Raw genomic sequence first — 11,335 nt, 5'->3', positions numbered from 1 at the left:
TAGGAGCACTCATGTTTTCTGGTTCCCAGGCCAACTCAGAAGTCACCACAGGATATTTCAGGGGCTCTTTAGTTTGGGACCACCACAAAGGAGTCCCCAATAACCATGGGACAAGCTCAGGTGTCACCAGACAGGCTGGGAGAATTTCCCTATATACATGTCCCCTTAATAAATAAATTGAATATTGAAACTCAAATTGTGCTGGGTTTGAATTTTTGCCTTTATTTCTTAATAAGAAATAGTGACCTATACTATAAATTGACAAAATTAATAGAGAAAGTATTTTTTGTTTTTCTTTGTTTTTTTTTTTTTTTTCAGGAGAATAGAGTTGATATGCTTTTATGTTCTTTTCATATTAAGATCCATTTCTTAACAGTACATTTTTACATTTTAAAAATATTTAAAAGAATGAGAAACAGTTGCCAAAAGTAGGCACTTGTTTATCCATTACATACTATATTTTAAAACTATTAAGTTCACATTCGTTTTTATCTTGTAAAACAGATGTTGATATGTATGATAAGAACAATACATGTCTCACAGTACTGTAAGAACAGTAATGCAATAATATGTATTAATTACACAGATGAGATCTTTATTAGAGGAGAGGTCATCAAGGAGGTCATGATGGTGGGCATCTCTTACAGATCATCTGATGAAGAGAAGAGCTAAGATGAGGTGTTTTCTAGACAATTAGAGTCTTATGATAGTAGGCCTGTTATGCTCAAAACATTAGAAACACTAAGTAGGATTTAATTATGAGAACCAGCTGTATAAGCCACAGTTTGGAACCAAGTATATCTTGCTGTGATGTACAGTTTCAGTTTCTGGTAAAACCAAAGGCCTTGAAAATATGAGCACAGCCAGAAAACAGACGACATACAACCATAAACCACTCAAGGTTCCATTGCTGGTCTCTGTATAAACATGACCTCAGGGGATTTAGTTTTTAAAAGGCAAGCAGCAGCAGCTAGGCGAGAACAAAAACATCACCAAGCAACAGAGTAAGTCACCTGTCCTGTCCTGGGAAAGCAACCCCCCACCCTGAAAACATTCTACAGTATGTAGTCCAGGATAGAGGTCAAACACTAGGAACCGTTGAGAGATGGAAACATCTGTAGTTGAGGTGGAGGGAAGATTTGATGGGAAGGAGAAAGAAGACAAGCCCCCTCCACTCCTTGTTTTCTTCATGGAAGAGGTCTCCAGCCTGATCACATTGACCCCACTGACTAAGAATGATCAAAGACAACAGCCATCAATACATAGTATCATCTCTGTGGTCATGTATGCTCACAGCTACTGTAGGATATGTGTGTTAAGGACACATGCTTTCAGCATCTAGCAATAATTGATAATGAATAAGAACTAATCACTGAAAATATGTGTTGTTAATGGATATCAGTCCAGTAAAGTGATGTTTAACAGTTTGAAAATGGGCTGGTTTATCAGCTTCTGAACAGTGCTGGTTTAGCAATTTGCAAGTTTCAGAGATCTGTACGTTTATATGTATGTAATCCAGGCTGGAGACCAAGCACAAAGGACCGTTGAGAGATAGAAACATCGTCTGAATATATGTATGCACTCATAAACAGGTGTACATTTTCTGCTGTGATTCTTCTCTTTGCTTGAATCTTTGACTAGGTCTTCCCTCAAGCAAGTCTGCTTGCTGTGTCTTGTGACAAGCTTAGGAGATGGAAGTATCACATGTTCTAGAAAAGGACCAAAGTAGGAATCATTTATGCAAAGTGGGCATATGGGGGTTCACAGAATGGAATAGGATATATCCAAGGACGTACAGGAGGTGACCAAAGCCATATGATTCTGCTGTCTTCAGCTGTCCTGGAAAGGTTGTGGAGGCAGACAGAGGGCAGGCGTCTGATGCCTGGAAAGAGGCAATGCCTCTTTTGTCTTTTAGCAAGAAAAGACAGAGGACCTTGGAAACTATAGACTGTTGCATTCAAAATTTTGTCATGGGCAAAAAGAAAAATACTAAACATACATGGAAAAAGCATTAGTTGTTAGACTACTTGAAAACTTTACAATGTAATTGAAATATAACATTTATAGTCCAGTTGTAATAATACAAAAAGTTTTAGTCCAGATTAATACAGCAATGCCTCATGAATAAAGACAGTTAAAATTGTTACATGACCTCCTTCCCCGCCACAGGTATTTAAAGTCCCTCTCTGATATTAGGATTTCTCTGGTTGCTATGACTGGCTCCTCCTGCATCCTCAAACAGCAGGGGAGAGCTGCACTGAGCTGTCAGGGCCATGGCAGGGCTCATCAGGGAGCAGTCTGATCTTCATGGCCAGGGCCCTTCTTCCTCAATCCTGGCTAAAGTTGGTGACTCTGTGGCTTCCTCGACCCCCACCTGCTGGCTGACTTCTAGGGGCCCCATGGGGAAGGTGGCAGGTGCCCCCCTCCCCCCCCCCACCCCCCCGATACAAAGGGCTGTGGTTGCCCCCATGCTAGGTCAGTCAGGCCACTGGCCCTGGCTGGTCAGCGGTGCTCCCTGAGGCAGTGGTAGCTGCCCTCAGGCAGAGACAGTCATGGGAGCGCAGGGTGGGGGAACCAGCTCCAACTGGCTCCAACGAGTTCCAACCACCTCCATGTAGTTCACATAGAGTATTTATTTCTAACATCATAAAGCAGAACAGAAATTTTTAAGTGGGGGTTTTTCTGGAAGGAAATCATGTGGGGAGAAAAATGGGTAGGCAGGACAAAGGCAGAGGCTAATTAGAAGTATAATTTCTGGTTCCTACCAGACAGGTCATCAGGGGCTCTTGATGCTCTGGGCTTATATAATGACTTAAGATTTATGAGTCAGATTTTGCCCTGAAAATGCTAGCTACAAAATGTTTTTAGAGAACATTTTTTTCCCCTTCTATTTTATAGTAAGGGTGCTTCAAGCTCAAGAACTTGTTATAATTATACTATACTAAGTGCATAAGTAGTTTTATGAGCAATGGAGCTAATAGTTTCTTATGTCTAAGTATCTGTTGGCTGGCTGTTTGTTGTTATTTGTTTTGTTCTGATTTAAGATAATTATAGTAGTATTTCCATATACTGATATTTACTTAAGATTGTTTTAACGGTGTCATGTACACTGCAGTGCTCAGCAGGACTAATTGGATTACAGGGCCAAAAAGTATTCAAAAAACTTATTCATGCACAATAGCTTGTATCTTCTCTAACATCTACTGACTTCTGCAACACTCCTGAGAAACTAATGCTCTCAGAGAGCCCTGACTCACTCCTAGTTCTGCCTGGAACGAGAAAAAAATGATTCAGAGATTACTGATGGGGGAACAAACACAGATAAAAATAATTAAAATCTGTTTTCCTTGGGAACATATTTAAATAAAAAAAAATCCACTGTCTTTAACATAGTTTGCAGTCAACGATTGCTGGAAAATGCGTATGTTTTGAATAAACATAATGTATAAGGCCTGTTAGGGCTTAATTCCATGAGGGAAAAAATATTCTCAAAGAATAGTATATTGTAACCAATCCCTCTAAGAAATACTTTTATGACTTAAACATGAAGCTTTACTAAACAAAGTAACAGTCTTAAGCACAGGCATACCTTTCGACGTTTCTTTAGCCAGTTAAACTAATGAAAGCCATAGATCATTAACAATTGATTTAAGATCCTAAATGGCTAGCAGAACTCCACTTTAGATTTCAAATATTAGCAATAACTATACTTAAATAAAACCTTCTAAATAACTGAATATTAAAAAACCTAATTTGAATACTTGGTGAGGGTGGGGATTTTATGTATTTGTTGCCATGAGTAATCTTCACACAAAATTAGATCTTGGTTTGGAGGTGGGAGAATCAAGATATGAATTGTATGACTTTAAAAAAAAAAAAAGTTTGTTGAGAAGAAGCAGAGGCAAATGCTTCTTCTATTAGCCATAGTCATGGAATGATTTGATCTAGAAGGGACAAAAATGGTGATGGAACAGATGTTCTCATTCAGAAAGAGAGTTCTTGAAGCTTGGAGAAATTAAAAGCCCTGAAATTAGTCTATTCAGTTTTTCTATACACTGAAAAATATCCATTTAGCAAACTCTTTCCTTTCCACCCTTCTTCCCTGCCTTCCATTCCAAATACCTACAACAGAAGTTTTAATTTTAATGAACAAATCATAGCTTTCAGTTAGGCCTGAATCACAGTATCAACCTACTTAAATTTAACACTACTGCTGTTGAAACCAGCAACCTTTACCAAAGCCAGAGACAAGATGGACTGTTGAGAAGCTTAATACATTATGCACTGTATCACAGAAAGGGAAATTCTAAAGATAAACAGAAAAAAAATAGAAGCAGTAGTGGTTTAAAAAAGAAAGAGTGACAGTATTATTCTACCTGTCAGTGTGTGTCTTCTATATCATCTCCACTGAATATGTTCACATAAAATAGGTGATCCTCCAGATGTACAGATAAATATTAGATAGGAAGTGTCTTGATGATTAAACTGAAAACCAGGGATATAAACAGCATATATCATAAAAGTACACATTCAAGAATAGGCTGAGTCATAACAACAAAACAAAGTGTCAGGTCTTATTTCATTTGATATTCCTACTATTAAGAAATATGTCATCTTTTCTTGGATATATATTGCTAGCAGAGATAAAACTGGTGGAGCTGTAGAACACAATGCTGATGAATCAGTAAGTTACACTGTTCCTTTTACATCCTTCTTGAAGGCCAATATTGCAGTGCCCTAAACTTAAAGTGTTAGATATGCTGCTTCAGGAACAAAAACCAGTCAGAAATCCTCATCTGTAAGAAAAGCCACAAATCGTGGTTATGTCTTAAGACAATGGTACTTGTACTTACCAGAACGCCAAGCATTAAATATACGAATGAATGAAAAATTATATCATTAAAATATCATACATTTCTACTTGACTCCTCCACAGGTTGCTGCTAGCTTGTTTTTCCCTCTCAGAGAATGATTTCCTGGCTGGACGTGGCTATTTAAAACAATTTGGGTAATATTTTCACACTTGTATTCTGAGCTTTTTTCTGGTAAATGCAATGCTTGTGCAATAGTGTCCAGACTAGGAATGTTCCTTTCTCTAAGGCTTATAATTAATTACAGTGACTGAGACTTTAGCAATTTATCTAAGGGTATCTGTTCAATCTTGATGGTTTCATTCTGTCTATATACAACAGAGAAGATTAATTTACTGCACCAAACTGGCTTCAGAGGATTGTTTTTATTCAATATTGTGATGCTCCCATTGAAATGGGAGTAAAATACCCTAGCTAATGAAGGATACAGAAGGCATAAAACTCAGACTGTTAAGCAACATACAATTAATTTCATTTTATACTTATCTGAAACTGTCACAGAAAATCTGTTTTTGTATATAAGACTGAAATGTGTGCAGGTGAACACCGATGTATCTTGTAACTTAGAGGGATCTAGATAAAGAAATAGTTGAACAGATTAAATTATTAGAATATTCTAATTTAAAATAAAAATATCTGCCTGTGAGACATACTTGTCTGAAGGTAGCAAATTTGTGAATTTATTATTTTTACATTTATAGTACCATAGCATCTTTAAACATATTTTTTGTTATTAATATAATACTGTAGTTAGTTCATTACATGCTGCTTTCACTTGCTTAAGTTACAGAGTATATGTAAAGAAAGAATTACTGCCATTTTGTATAAATCAAAATTCCCAAAATAGAATGAACAAGTTAAAGAAATAATGAGTGTTTTTGTAAATTTCATATGGTCAATACTGTAGAAGTGTCCATACTTAACACTATGTTTATAGTTGTGTTCATAATAATGCAGAATTATACAAGTATACATATGGACTAGTATGCATATTACATTGCTGAAAAATAAGAAAAGAAAAAACAACACACAGTTACTGTTAGGAAAGTTTGAAATGGCATAGCTTTTGCAGAGAAAGAAAATTTGACAAAAGTAGGCAAATTTAATGGGGTGATGTGATAAATTACTCAAACGTGTAACTGACGACAGTTACCTTGATGGAAGCAAAGAAAACCAGTCACCTTTCAGAACAAGGGGGCTGTATTCTGATCCTGAGTGATTTTGAATAGAATTTAGTGATCTTGATTTGGATGAAGCTGAACATGATTTCTTATGACACCTCTGTGCAGCAGAATAAAGGTGTGATCCAGAGTTCGCACAATTTTTCTGACTTCTAGATTTTTCAGTATCAACAACAATTAAGACATTGATATTTATGGATATACTGAGATAGAGCAAATTCTTCAGGACTCAGGATTATCTTCAAATTTTTATTTTATGACAGTCTTTGGGCAAGACTGGGTCTATGTGCTGTCCTCAAGTACGTGAACAATAGCAGATTCATACTTCTTTATATTTCTCCAGTGATCCAGTTGTTTCTGGAATAATCACCACCCATCACAACTTTCTTGAATTGGACTCTATGAATTCCTATTCTCTCTGACAAGACAATAACCAGTCAATAAATTTTCTGTTATCTAGATACCACTTGTTTTGTATAATACACACAACACATTTATACATGTTTCTTATATTTAAGGTAATGTAGGGTTACTCATATTTTTAAAGTAGGTATGCACTTTATAATTGCTACATCATGACCTTTTAAATGACAAAGAAACAAGGTAGTTAGGTCTTGTGTGTTCCGTAATTTATTTCCATAGGGGTATTCTATACTGGAACATAGATGGCAAAAAATATGGTTTTCTCACATGAGAATTAAGAGCCAAGTTATGTAGTAGCCTGTATACTCCTATTCTTTTTCTTTTTTAATAGTAATTACAAGGTGAGAAGTCCAAGCATAGAGTAAAGACAGACATAATGGACCTTAAAAATTAACTAAACATGCCAGTCCCGTAAACATTTATAAAATCTGCTGAAAAGAAAAATGATCAGATAAATAAAATAAAAATAAATTAATTGCTAACTGCAGAGATGGAATTAATCTCATTGCACTTGCTTTCTTTCTTCCCCAACTTGCTCCTCAAAATTGTAATGCCAGTAGGTGGCTTGAGTAAATGGAGAATGTTTATAAATATATTGTGAAATTATTATACTTATTTCATATTCCTCAGCACAAGAAAGAAAGAATTGAGGTCCTAATATGTGAACATGGCTTAGTTAGAGAGGATGAGATATTTTTTTTGTGAACTCAGATGTGATACAGTAAACCATAGGTGTATTAGTTTTACGTGGCAAGGTTTTTCTAGCAGGTGGGTTACAGGAGTGGCTTCTGTGAGAAGCAGCCAGAAGTTGCCCCCATGTCCAAAAGAGCCATTTCCAGCAAGCTCCAAGACAGACTCACTGTTGGCTGAAACTGAACAAATCAGCATGTTGGTGCCATCTCTGTGATAATGTATTTAAGATGTCCAAAAGAGCCATTTCCAGCAAGCTCCAAGACAGACCCACTGTTGGTCGAAACTGAACAAATCACCACGTTGGTGCCATCTCTGTGATAACATATTTAAAAAAGGTAAAACCCGCTGTGAAAAAGCAGCTGGGAGAGAGGAGTGAAAAAATGTGAGAAAAACAATTATGCAGACACCAAGGTCAGTAAAGGGGGAGGAAGTATTCCGGGCACTGGAGGAGATTCCCCTGCAGCCATGGTGAAGATCATGGTGACACAGGTTGTTGCTCTGCAGCCCATAGAAGTCCATGGTATAGCAGAGAAATCAGGAGTGAAGTTGAGCTGGGGAAGAAGGGAAGGGTGGGGGAAAGATGTTTTAATTTGTTTTAATTTTTATTTCTCGTTATCCTACTCTGATTTGATTGGCAATAAATTAAATTAAATTCCCAAATTGAGTCTGGTTTTACCCAAGATGGTAACTGATGAGTGATCTCACTGTCCTTATCTCGATCCATGAGCCTTTCATCATATTTTCTCTCTCCTGTCCAGTTGAGAAAGAAGAGTGAGTGAGCGGCTCAGTGGGCACCTGGCAGTCAGTCAAGGTCAAACCTCCATGCTAGGTTATATATTGACCTTTCCCAGTAGAACAAAATTGATATGGAGCTGAATGCTTTCAAGGAAAATTCCAATTTAATTAACAAAAATCAATACATTGGTGTCATATATGAGCCTTTTGTGCTGCTATGTTCTTTAGTCTGGGTTTTAAATGGGAAATAAGTGTATCACAGAATCACACAATCATCTAGGCTGGAAATGACCTTGAAGATCATCTAGTCCAACCATTCACCTAGCACTGACAGATCCCAACTGCACCATATCCCTAAGTGCTATGTCAACCCGCCTCTTGAACACCTCCAGGGATGGGGACTCCACCACCTCCCTGGGCAGCCCATTCCAACGCCTAACAAGCCGTTCTGTAAAGAAATGCTTCCTAATATCCAGTCTAAACCTTTCCTGGCACAACTTGAAGCCATTCCCTCTTGTCCTATCACTTATTGCTTGGTTAAAGAGGCTCATCCCCAGCTCTCTGCAACCTCCTTTCAGGTAGCTGTAAAGGGCGATGAGTGTCCTCTCAGCCTCCTCTTCTCCAGACTAAACACCCCCAGTTCCCTCAGCCGCTCCTCATACGACATGTGCTCCAGACCCTTCACCAGCTTTGTTGCCCTTCTCTGGACACGCTCAAGTAATTCAATGGCCTTTTTGTGGTGAGGGGCCCAAAACTGAACACAGTAATCGAGGTGCGGCCTCACCAGTGCTGAGTAAAGGGGCAAGATCGCTTTCCTGTCCCTGCTGGCCACGCTATTTCTGATACAGGCCAGGATGCCATTGGCCTTCTTGGCCACCTGGGCACACTGCTGGCTCATGTTTAGCTGGCTGTCAATCAACACCCCCAGGTCCCTCTCTGACTGGCAGCTCTCCAGCCACTCCTCCCCAAGCCTGTAGCGCTGCTGGGGGTTGTTGTGGCCAAAGTGCAGCACCCGGCATTTGGCCTTATTGAAACTCCTACAGTTGGCCTTAGCCCATCGCTCCAGCCTGTCCAGATCTCTCTGCAGAGCCTCCCTACCCTCAAGCAGATCAACACTCCCACCCAACTTAGTGTCATCTGCAAACTTACTGAGGGTGCACTCAATGCCCTCATCTAGATCATCAATAAAGATGTTAAACAGGAGAGGCCCCAAAACCGAGCCCTGGGGGACACCACTCGTGACCAGCCGCCAACTGGATTTATCTCCATTCACCACAACTCTTTGGGCCCAGCCATCCAGCCAGTTTTTTACCCAGTGAAGTGTGCAATCATCCATGCCTCGAGCAGCCAATTTTGTCAGGAGAATGCTGTGGGAAACAGTGTCAAAGGCCTTACTGAAGTCAAGGTAGACAATATCCACAGCCTGTCCCTCATCCAATAAGCAGGTCGCTCTATCGTAGAAGGAGATCAGGTTTGTCAAGCAGGACCTGCCTTTCATAAACCCATGCTGACTGGGCCTGATCATCTGGTTGTCCCACATGTGTTGTGTGATGGTACTCAGGATGAGCTGCATCCATCAGATTCCCAGGCACTGAAGTCAAGCTGACAGGCCTGTAATTTCCCGGATCATCCTTCCGACCCTTCTTATAGATGGGCATCACATTGACCAATTTCCAATCTTTCGGGACCTTCCCAGTCAGCCAGGACTGCTGGTAAATGATGGAAAGTGCCTTGGTGAGCACCCCAGCCAGCTCCTTCAGCACCCTTGGGTGTATCCCATCTGTTCCCATATACTTGTGTGTGTCTATGTGATGCAGTAGGTCACTGACTATCTCCTCCTGGATTGCAGGAGTATCGTTCTCCCAGTCTCTGTCCTCTGGCTGAGGAGGCTGGATTCCCTCAATACAACTAGTCTTGTTATTAAAGACTGAGGCAAAGAAGGCATTAAGGACTTCAGTCTTCTCATCACTTGTTACCATATTTCCTCCTGCATCTAGCAGGGGATGGAAACCCTCCCTGGTCTTTCTTTTGCTACTGACATACTTATAGAAACATTTCTTGTAATCCTTGATTGCTGAAGCCATATGAATTTCCAGCTGGGCTTTAGACCTCCTGATTTCTGCCCTGCATAGCCTCACAGCCTCTTTGTATTCACTGTGAGTGGCTAGCCCCTTCTTCCAAAGTTTGTAAACTCTCCTTTTCTCCCTGAGTTGCAGCCAAAGCTCCCTGTTCAGCCAGGGTGGTCTTCTCTGTCGCCGGCTTCTCTTACAGCACCTGGGGACCACCTGTTCCTGAGCCATTAAGATTTCCTTCTTAAAGAGTGCCCAGCCTTTCTGGACCCCTATACCCTTCTGGATCATCTCCCAAGAGATCCTTTCAAGCAGGTGCCTAAACAAGACAAAGTCAGCCCTTTGGAAGTCCAGGATGTCAGTTCTGCTTAGCCCTCTCCTGGCCTCTCTAAGAATAGAGAACTCTATTATTTCATGATCGCTGTGCCCTAGTCATCCTCCGACCTCCACATCATCCACCAGTCCTTCTCTGTTCACAAAGAGGAGATCCAGCAGGGTGCCTTCTCTGGTAGGTTCTCTCACCAGCTGTGTCAGGAAGTTATCTGCCACCCATTCCAGGAATATCCAGGACTGGTCCCGCTCTGCTGTGTTGTATTTCCAGCAGATGTCTGGGAACAAGGGCAAGCGATCGTGAGATTTCTTCTAAATGCCTATAGAATTTTTCATCCATCTCTCTGTCCTGGGTGGGTGGCCTATAGTAGACTCCTACTACAACATCTGCCCTGTTGGCCTTCCCCCTGATTCTAATGCGAAGACACTCCACCCTGTCTTCGCTACGCTTGTGCTCAAAGCAGTCATAACAGTCCCTAACATACAGTGCCACCCCACCACCTCTCTTTCCTTGTGTGTCCCTCCTAAAGAGCTTGTAGCCATCAACAGGTGCACTCCAGTCATGGGAGACATCCCACCATGTTTCTGTAATAGCCACAACATCATAATTTTCCTGTTTCATCATGGCTTCAAGCTCCTCCTGTTTGTTACCCATGCTGTGTGCATTGGTATACATGCACTTCAGATGGGCTGATGTTTTCCCCCCTTCCCCCTTCAAATCTAGTTTAAAGCTCTGTCAATGAGCCCAGCTAACTCCTGCCCCAAGATCCTCTTCCCCCTCTGGGACAGGTGCATCCCATCTAATGCCAAAAATTCTGGTGCCCTGTATACCAACCCATGTTTGAAAAATCCAAAGCCCTGACTGTAACACCAGTCTTGGAGCCACAAGTTCATCTGTTGAGCTCTCTCATACTCTTCTTCATCCATCCCCCCAACTGAAGGGATGGAGAAGAACACAATTTGTGCCCCTGACCCCTTAATCACTTTCCCCAGGGACGTGAAATGTATGTAATGGAATTCTGAGTGCATTCGT

This window comes from Strix aluco, chromosome 2 (assembly GCF_031877795.1).
Source record: "Strix aluco isolate bStrAlu1 chromosome 2, bStrAlu1.hap1, whole genome shotgun sequence".
Taxonomy (NCBI): domain Eukaryota; kingdom Metazoa; phylum Chordata; class Aves; order Strigiformes; family Strigidae; genus Strix; species Strix aluco.
This window is presented reverse-complemented; position numbering follows the sequence as displayed.